Below are 10,794 nucleotides of genomic sequence, written 5' to 3' on the forward strand. Positions count from 1 at the left end.
TTCAGTGATTTTTTTTTTTGGTGACAATTTCAAGATATCCTTTGAAACTATTTGCAGCATTTCAGACTTTTTCAAAACCAAGGCTTTACTTTTTAAACTATTTGTTCCATCTTTGAGTTAACCACATTAGTTTTTGTATTACAATTTAACAGTTGATTTTTAAAACCATATGGGAACTTCAAGTTAATTAACTATTTTAATTAAAAAGAATATGCATGACATAGATCACTAGTCCTCAGGAATTTTTATAGAGTATCTGAAAATTAAACTATACTGAACTCAATATTTCATTAATGATTATGAAGATCTTTTCTGATCGCAAAACTCTGAAAGTCAGTTTTCATTGTGATATTGATGTGAGTAATTTCCAGGTCAATGAAGAGTTCTGGAGACAGAATGATAAAATATTTCACTCTGGGAACTGACTATAACACCTGGAAGTTATATATATACTGTTAAATTAAAGGACATAATGTATACAAATGAACCAAGCACCAGGGTTGACACATAGTATATGTTCAGTGACTAAGAGTAGAATTTGAATATGAATCTCACTTATTCAACAGTATTTATTAAACATCTGCTATTACATTGCATCAATTCTAAGCCAGATATTTTTTCACTTTTTTTTTTGTGGCTGTGTTGCACAGCATATGGGATCTTAGTTCCCCCACCAGGGATCAAACCTATGCCTCCTGCAGAGGAAACTGCAGAGTCTTAACCACTGAACCACCAGGGAAGTCCCTATTCATATTTTATTAACTCTAAAATTGTGATGTTTCAACATTAATGTTGGATTGCATTACCATCAGTCAGAGCAATCATAGTATACTACTTGGCTACAATTTTTTTTTTTTTTTGCCATGCTGAGGCTTGTGGGATATTAGTTCCCTGACCAGGGATTGAACTGGAATCCTTAGCAGTGAAAGCTCAGAGTCCTTACCACTGGACTGCCAGGGAATTCCCACTTAGCTACCATTCTTTGTAGCACAGTTGGATAACTGAGTCCCTTCTTAAGTCTGTCAGTTGGTGTTTCAGGGGCCGTTTAAGGAAGGCGCATGAATTGTGCTCATTTGAAATCTAACACACGCTGAGATCAATGAGGCCCTAGCCCTTAAACTTGCAGAATGGTGAGTGTCAATGGCTTGAAAGAAAACCCCAGAGAAGACAGTGGAGCACTTTTTTAAGGAATGGTGCCATGCCAAGACTTGGGATGGCACAGATGGTACTGTGGAAAAAGTCACGGACACTGACCACTGAATTTTAAAGGTAATTCAGCAGAGTTAGACTCTGGAGATGAAGAAGTTTAGAAAACTGAACCAATCTCTTTTGCTTATGTTTTGCTTTTCATACATGTAAGAGAGATATGACAAATATCTATAAATAATTCTCTTGTACTAAATAGAAAAATATCTAAGTATTAGGAAAGCAATAAGCATTATGTTATCATTTTTCAGAGGCTTTTTTCCCATTTCCTAATGATGCATCTCACCATCAGGGGTGCCTTCAGTTCAGTCGTGTCCGACTCTTTGCGATCCCATGGACCGCAGCACGCCAGGTCTCCCTGTCTATCACCAACTCCCCAAGTTTACCCAAGTCGGTGATGCCATCTTAGATTCAATGAATTCTGGGTACCTATCAGGCTCTGTGCTAGGCTTTGAAGACACAATTAATTAAGCAAATATTGGTCAAATGCCTCCTATGTGTCCCAAACCTGCTACATGCTATGAATGAGCCGGATAAGATCTCACAGAAGTTTCCCTGATTGGGAAGACAGACACCGTACAACATACATACTCTGGTGGGGCAGAAACGTGTAAGTCTTATGAAATACATTGCGATAGAGCTAAACACTGGTGTTTAAGACACCATCCTTATTTTCAAAGAATTTACCATCCAATGTCATAGACAGAAGGAAATTTCAAAATTGTGTGTTAAACACCATAAAGTCCCAAAGAATGTGGAGGAAGTGACAAAGTGTCCTGAAGGGAAAGTAAGGATTAACCAGGTGAAGAGGAGAGGGAGAATATTCCAAGCAGAAGGACTGTCACGTTTAAGGGCCGAGAAGTAAGAGGGAGGCTCATGACTTCCTTCAGCTGTGGAGTTCAGGTGGCAGAGCTTTCACTGTGAGGGGCAACAGAGGAGCCTAGAAAGGTAGGCGGAGCTGGGAGGATGGGGTAGGCTAGGATGAGTCTTTTGTTTTTTATACCAAGAGTGGGTTTTATGCAGGATATAGGAGAAGGCAATGGCACCCCACTCCAGTACTCTTGCCTGGAAAATCCCATGGACAGAGGAGCCTGGAGGGCTGCAGTCCCTGGGGTCGCTAAGGGTCGGGCACGACTGAGCGACTTCACTTTCACTTTTCACTTTCATGCATCGGAGAAGGAAACAGCAACCCACTGCAGTGTTCTTGCCTGGAGAATCCCAGGGACGGGGGAGCCTGGTGGACTGCCGTCTATGGGGTCACACAGAGTCGGACACGACTAAAGCAAGTTATCAGGAGCAGCAGCACGTGTGATATAGATGTGATAGGATTTGTATTTTAGAAATATCTTTAGAAAGATTTGTATTTTAGAAAGATCTCTTGCTGGAGTATGGAGAGTGAATTAATTTACTCCCTCTGTCTTCCCCCAAGCAAAGAAGCCAATTGGAGCAGGAAGTAGATGTTAAGGTTCCCAATTTCCCCAACTTGATTGGATCTTTGTCCTGCTCGTGTGCGGACTTTGTAGTAAAATGCTGACTTCAGTAATTTATGGTCACTGCCCAGGGGGAGCCTGGTTGCAGACAGTAAAACTGTTTTTAAATGAAGTCCTATCAAGTTATTTGACTAGAAATGCAGGTTGATAAACCCACTGATCCACTGAGCAACTGATCAATAAAAATGCCACCTCAATTACATGATAAAGTCAAGAATCAAAGTGTACGGTTGCCCTTCTGAGCTTCTGTGGAACTGAAGAATTTCCATCTGAGATTTATCAAAGGGTCTTGAAAGCCAAAGAATGGTTTAGATGAAACTCAATTGATTTTGTGTTTCTGCCAGAACTCAGAGCTTTCTACAGGTCACCGCCTGTCAGGTGTAAAAAGTCATAATTTTACCAGAGCCTCCTTTCATGGTTTAGCAGTCTCAGCAAGTGCTGGACTGATAAGCCCTGGTCCTATGTCTGTCTGGGCAGATATAAACAAAAATGCCAAAAGGCTTGCGTTCAAAGGGAAGAGTGTCACTTTGTGGAACTCCCACTCTTTTGGAAAAGCATTTTGGCAAAAAGGTTTCTTTAAGTACGGCCAGGAGATGTGCATTCATGTCACTCCCAGCCAGCACGTTGCCCTTTCTTCTTGGAGCCCATGAAGGGCTGGACACCCCGAGAGATGGGCCATCCGGGAAGGCTCCAGAGCCAGGGAGACCACTGGCATCTGTTTCTCAGTTAATTATTCCTTTCTGAATGTAGTTGCATTTTCTAAGCAAACTTTTACAAGGAAATAAGGACAGGGCCAAACAAGCCACCTCTAGACAGTTTATCCTCACGTGTGCTTTTGTATTTCTGGGTGTACATGGGTTTACCCCTGCGGGAAACCGTTTAAAGAATGTAGATAATACCTATCAGTGTTGTGAGTCACCCTGTCAAGAGAATAATGTACAATCGAGCATCCTTGTAAGTTATTTATCATACCCTGAGGCTTGATGGAATACAGTTTCCATGATGAAGAGATAAAGGGAGCAACATAAAAGCAAGGTAAAAGAAGAGCACTTCATTAAAACTGAATCTACCTTCTGGTCATAATATTTTTTTAAAAGAATTAGTATTATTACTGAAATTTATCATCCCCCAAATTTCCTTCGTAAAACATCTTTTCAGAAAATAAAGAGAACAGTGAGAGAGGGAATGAGATTGGAAGAGGACAGAAATACAGAGAGGTAGAGAAAAAGGTGGAGAGACAATGATAGGAGAGAAGCTAAAGAAACTGGCTTGTGTAGAACTGGAATACTGAAAATACAGTTAAAGAGACCAATCCTCCTGAGAATGGAAATAAACAGCTCTGAAAAAGTAATAGCTATTTCTCTGTTGAAATTGGTAGGAGGGGTTTGCAGAGAAGACCACCTCTGCCCCCACCTCACTCCCAAGGGAGGGCTAAAAGTGAGCTTGTAGAGAACAAGATGAATCATTGAGAGTAATGGATTCTAACTTGAGCAAACCAGTCTCTTCACCTTAGAACAAGGGGGTCACAGCAAAGGGCTCTGTTTCTCTCAGGGTAGATGGGTGGCCACTGAGAAGTGGCGGGCTTAGGTCCAAGAAAGGGTGGAGGAGAGATAATTGGTGTGTTGTTCCATGTTGAGATTTAGTTCAAATTCTGCTCTGTTTACCCTCCCTCTTCCATTGCTTTGCGAGAAGAGAACCTCAGGAGTAAATAAGCCTCAGGAAGAAGACTAGCTGGTTTTCAGGGCAATATTAATGGTTAGCTAAATAGAGCATCCCAAGAAATAAATGTTTTAACCTCATAATACTGTGATTGTTTAAAAGGACTTAAATTTGAACTGTATAAATACAGATACGATTTCTTTGTAAATAAAAAAAAATGAAAATATTATATAGATGGCTACAGCCCCCTTTCCTAACCTTTCTTAGTTGCAATTCTACCCCAGTCTCTCCCAAGGGTGTCTTTCATCAGTTTACCCATTTTACAGACCTTCTTCTACATAGAAACTCTGAAGTATTGTTTTATAAGTGTGTTTTTTACTATAAGTAGAATGGGTTGTTTTAATAAACATCTTTATTATTGAATAAATTTAACATGTAACTTTGTATAAGGTATGCTGCACGTTACTTGGATATATTTATATGTTGAATATGATTGCCATGTAAGGCTATTTATCACATGACATAATTGTAGCTGTTATGTTATTGACTGCATTCGTTTTACTCTGCATTAGATCTCTATGATTTGTCTACTACTCATTACAAGTTGTACCCTTAAACTCCATCACTCTAATCCTCTTGCCATCATCCCCTAGAATCCAGCATTTTACTGTGTTTTTTTTTTAAAGTTTAACTTCTCTAGATTCCGTATATAAGTGATATCATGCATGACTTGTCTTTTTCTTCTTTAGCTTAGCATAATGTGTTCAGGGTCCATCCATGCTGTCACGGATGGAAGGATACCCTGCTTTCTCATGCTGAATGCTCTTCCATTGTGTCAGCGTGTATATATCCCAAATCTTTTCTATCCATTCATCTGATGATGGGCATTTAGGTTGTTTCTGTATCTTGGCTATTATGAATAGTGCTGTGATAAACATGGACGTGCACACATCTTGTCAAAATCCTGCTTTCATTTTTTTGAGGGCTATACCCAGAAGTGGAATTGCTGAGTTAAATGGTAGGTCTACTTTTAACTTTTTGAGGAAACTCCATACTGTCTTCCACAGTGGTAGGACCAATTTATAGTCTGACCAACAGTGTATAAGTGTTCTGTATGGTTTTCATTTTTATGGTTATGTCTTAGAGATGGGTCCTTTTTAGTACATGAGTTCCACCTCATTCTTTTTAACTGCTTTATAGTGTTCTGTGTAGGTGTCTGTGTGATAAGTCATAGTTTATTTGGTCACTCCTCTATGATTTGCAATTATGTGGCTTTCAAATTATTTTTAGCTTCTGTAAATAAATGCTGCAAAGACTGTCCTATATAAGCTTCCTTGCTCACCAATCTGATTGTTCATTTTTCTAAGGTAGAAATAATTTGGTTTCTAGCCTCTGGGTCTCCAGGTCTTATAAGGGCAGCTTAAATTCAGTTACGTGCATCAGAGGGTCTTAAAAATTGCCTCAAAATTGGAGGGCAGGGAAGACTTACTCTTTAAACTTAGCAAAACATTAGTCCATTTCCCAGCTACATAAAATGACTATTAGTTTTTCAGTCTCAATGATTAACTATTGGTTAAGAATGCTACACCTGGCATCATCCCCCCAAAATACTAATTAAATGTTCTTTCTCCCTTTTGTAGCCTGCACATTAAACACGTATTTCAGAAAGAAAACGTTTTGAATTTATATGAAACACGCATAAACCAAGACTTTCATCATAATGCTGTGTAAGAATATTGTCTTTTATTAAATGAACATTTAATGAATACATGAGATGAGAAAGAAAGAAAAGGGAATGATGTCAAGGGAACAAAGCGTAGTTATTTCTGCCCTGTGCTATCTGTATTGGCAGCATCAGGATCAATCCAGTCACAAATCCGATGAGCAGCTGTTTGCACATCATCGGACTAATGAAGCCCTTTGAATGCCCTGTTATCAACATGATAGAGCAGGAGAGGGAATAAAGAAAGAAAGACCACGGAGAGACATCCTGAAGACAGACTCCCTTTCCCCAGCCACTTGTGGAAATCTATCTCAGGGCAATGGGATCGATTGTGAGTTCTGGCCTTGGGCAAAATTCCTGTTAGCAGTCAATAAATTAATGGGTGACACTTTGAAATGGGTTGACTTTAGCCTAATCAATGTCTGATATGGCAATCTTCCCTCAGGCCAAACTCCCACTAAAGTTCCTAGGTTGGAGCTGACTGAAGAAATGGAGGGATCCTTGAACTTTCTTTCTCCTTCATCTTTTTCTTTTCTTTTTTTTTTTTTAATCTACTGACAAAGCAGAGTGCTGAATTCCGGCACTAACATTCTTATTTCCTGTCCTTGCCTGTCGTCTCTTTGACCGGCGTGAAATAACTCAGGTCCATAGATTTCGTTTGCACCCAGCTCTCCAACTACAGAGTTCTTATCTGGCTGATTCTCGTGTAATCTCTTCCCTCTCAGAAAGCTGTCCAGAGGGCCAAAGAGGGAGCTCTTCTTTCACAGCAGCGCCTTTTGAAAGCTCTAGGCACCAGGAAACAGAGAAGCCTGCTCTGTTGGTTCAGCTGGCTTTTACAGCTGAAGATAACACGGACCGCAAATCTGTCGGGGTTCGTGTTTTCTTGGAGGGGGAGGAGAATTGGGGGAGCAAAATAAAGAGAAGTTTAAGTTTAATATTTCATAACCGTGTGCTCTTTCTCAGGTTTTATTCCTGTAATATTCTCTGTGTGTGGCCAGACCCTTCATAACACAGCTCTATTGAAGGAGGGCAAAGGAAAAAGGAGGAAGGGCGGAGGCAGGGATGAAAACTAGCCTTTGGGGGAAATAAAAAAAGACCACTGCTTTTAAGTACCAACCGTGACCTTGACGGGATGTAGTCAAGGCCTCACAGAATGGAGTTGGCCATTCAATTCTGAAAATAGGATCGGGGGGCAAGCGTGGGTAGCATTTGTAGCGAGGCCAGAAGAGGGAAGTGACCCATTTAGACTCTTCTCTGGAAAAAGTAGGTTCCTGAGGCATCAGAAAGTTGATGGACTGAGAGCTTTCCTTCCCTTGAGGGTGTGTTGGGTAATGTCTGCTGGGAAAAACAAAACAACAACAATAAATCTGAGGAACAAAGATGGTTGAAACATAGACGCGAAATCTTTTTCTGTAGTTTGGAATCTTTTTGTGAAATTAAAAAATAGGAGAAAGACTTCTTTATTTTTTTAATCTCTGGAAAAAGAACAAGCATTGGCACGTCCACATTATGTATGCAACGCTGTTCCTGCCACCAGGCTGGGCGTCTAACAAGCTTAGCCGCTCAGGAGAAGCATATTTTATTTTCAGGTTGGCCAAGCTATTTCCTGCCTTTGGAGCAAAAACCAGTGCAGCTACTGTACCCTGACGATATTTTTTTCTCTCAGAATATCGTAACCTTTTGAATAACAAGCACGCTGCTCTCTCAAGGGCTCCAAACACACGGACGGAGAAATACAACAGCCCCATTTTATCCCTAGCCTCAAGAAGAACACCCCTTTCTCTACATCTGTCCACCCTCTCTGTGATTTCTGAATGTAAACGTAGAAGATGACGAGTGTTTTGATCACGCTAGTGTGAGAAAACATAACCCAAACACATAGTAGTGATTAAGTCACATAGCCTTGAAAAGAGGCAATGAAAATAGGGCCAGTTGCAGTTTCTGGGCTGGGTGGGGTCTGTCCAACCAGGGCAGGGTGACTGGGCAGGGGCGAGGAAAAGCGGGGAGGCAGCTGGCGCCATGATGGAAAGGTTTGTGAATGGTGTTTGGCAGACCACATCCATTGATGAATATTTCTTCAGTGTACAACCATAAGCTCAAAAGACCTTTGATTTCATATAAACCAATGCCCTCATTTCACCAAATAATTTGCTAGGGCAAGAATCACAGTGAAGCCAAGATTCCAGGGCTCTTGTCTCCCAGGTTGGTATTTTCCATTGCTTTGAGTTGGGCATTTTACTACTCAGGTTAAAACACAGTCTCTGTCTTCTAGTAGCTTACACTTTAAAACGTCTATTTCCCAGAAAAAGGAGTAGTTTGGGGAATGAATTAGCACTGAGACAACCAAAGAAGATACTTGGTTCTAAGCCTGTGTCGCTGGCCGACCGTAAGAAAGCAACTGAGCTTATCTGTGCTCCCAAGGGAACCCAAAGGAGAGGGGGTATTGGGGGAGCTCCTTTAGCATTTTTAAGAGTTGGTGGTTCTATATTAAACCAGTGTGGACTCTTTATGGTGCCATGAGGGCTGTGGGAGTGGTCAGATGTGAGGTTCAGTTGCTCATTTGAAAGTGTGATATTGGAGTAATAGCAGTACCTGTTTCTATAGCAAAGGTCAGTGTGGGTTCTCACAGGGACAGAAAATGGCCTGGCTCTGTACTTCTTCCTTTACAAACGGGCCCCACATGTCAGCTTCCTGACTGACTTCTGGTAAATGATCCTAGAACGGTTCCTGGCATTCACCTCACAGAGGGTTAAAACTTCCTCTCACAAACCAAGGGCTGCACGCAGAGGAGGTAGACTACAAAGGAGGGTGTTGTTGCTTATTTTATACCATTTGGGAGAAGAGAGGGCCAAAAAGAGAAAAATGCTGTGGTAGAATTTTTTAAATCCAGATTCATAAGAAAAAAATTTTACAGAGGTTTTTCTTTTTTTTAAACTCCATTTTCCCCCTCTCTCCTCTCCATCCAACCTAAACCATTTCTTAAAAGCCATCTTATTAGAGTAAGAAGGCTTCCTATGCTAGCGCAGTCTGTTGAGACCCAAGAACTAAGGCTTTGCCCAGAGGTGGCACAGATAAGGGTTGGTGATGTTGGCCTACTGGACTCCCAGCCTTGGCTCCTAAAAGGGCGTGGGGGAAAAGTTTCTTATGGGACTGCTTTCCTCCTTCCCATTAGCAGGACTAGAAGAATATGCTGGAGGCAAAAAAGAGCTCTATCTTCCTTCCTCTGCCCCATTTACTTCCTGAGAACCAAGATGAACAGGACAATCACATCTATTATTGATTCTGAGAATTCCTGGAAAATGGCAGCAACCTGTATTGTTGGGGACTAGGAAGCAATCAGGGACAGAAGCTCAGGTTCAGCTAATATCTGTGTGAAAACGGAAGTGTTTTCTTTAACAGAGACGTGGGTCTTCACCCCTCAAGGATACTGTGCTCATCAATATCACTTGTAAATGTTTATGGATGTAATTTTTCAGAGGGGAAATACATAGAATGAAGAATTAACATCTAGTTAAAAACACCGAATGAACTGCTGGAAACTTTCATGCTAATACATTGGGAAAAGCAGACAAGCCGATAAAGTGCATGTTTAAACAGCACAGAATGAGACAATATTAAAAATACTTATTTGGGGACCTAAAGGTGTTGACATTTATACGAAGGCCACACAGACCCGCCCAACTGTCTTTCTGTGCATTACCATACTGTTTAAAGGGCCAACCGCCTCTTTTTTTTTTTTTTTAATTAATTTCATTCATTTATTTATTTATTTTGGCTGTGCTGGGTCTTCACTACTATGCAGGCTTTTGCTAGTTGCAGCGAGCAGTGGCTACGCTGCATTGTGGTATGTGGGCTTCTCACTGTGGTGGCTTTTCTTGGTGTGGACCTCAGGCTCTAGAGCATGCAGGCTTCCGTAGAGGCAGCACCTGGGCTTGGTAGTGGCAGCTCAGTTGGGCTCAGGCTTGGTAGTTGTGGTGCACAAGCTTAGTTGCTCCAAGGCACATGGCATCTTCCCGGACCAGGAATCGAACCTGTGTCCCCAGCACTGGTAGGCAGATTCTTATCTACTGTGCCGCCAGAAGGGGCCAATCACCTCTTGAGAGTTAACATGCTTTATTTACTAAAAATAAGAAAAAAGAAAAAGAAAAAAAATTTGGTACCAGTTTTCTTTCTGGGGTAAAAATTAATTTGTTAGCTGTCAAGACAGCCAAGCAGAGGAAAAAGCTTTCCCCCTCCATTTTAATCTGCTTTGATGACATGGTAACCAAATAACCAAGCTGTGCATCTATACTCAAAATACACTGAATCAGTCTCTAGGGCGGGGATCCTCAACATTTTTCTAAAGCGCCTCAGAAGATTCTGTTGTGCGGTTAAGATGAGAAACTGCTTGTCTGGTTTCACCACTTTGAACTGGTGTTAGTTAGGAGGAAACTCGGTCAGAAACAGGACACAGGTAAAGCTGTTACGAAATAGTACTCTTACTTTATCAACTGCTGCATCGACCTAAGGGCGTGAAAAGAGCTTTGAGGGTCTGATTGTCTCGTTCATGTGCATCTGGATAGGAGCATACTCCAGGAACGGATATTCTGTTTTCTATAGATTTCAGTGCTAGGTATCCAAATATCTTTTTTTTTTTTAATTTTTGTCAGAGTATAATTGATTTGGGGGCTTCCCTAGTGGCTCAGATGGTAAAGAATCCGCCTGCAAACACAGGAA

Source organism: Bubalus bubalis, chromosome 7 (genome assembly GCF_019923935.1).
Source record: "Bubalus bubalis isolate 160015118507 breed Murrah chromosome 7, NDDB_SH_1, whole genome shotgun sequence".
NCBI classification, from domain to species: Eukaryota; Metazoa; Chordata; class Mammalia; order Artiodactyla; family Bovidae; genus Bubalus; species Bubalus bubalis.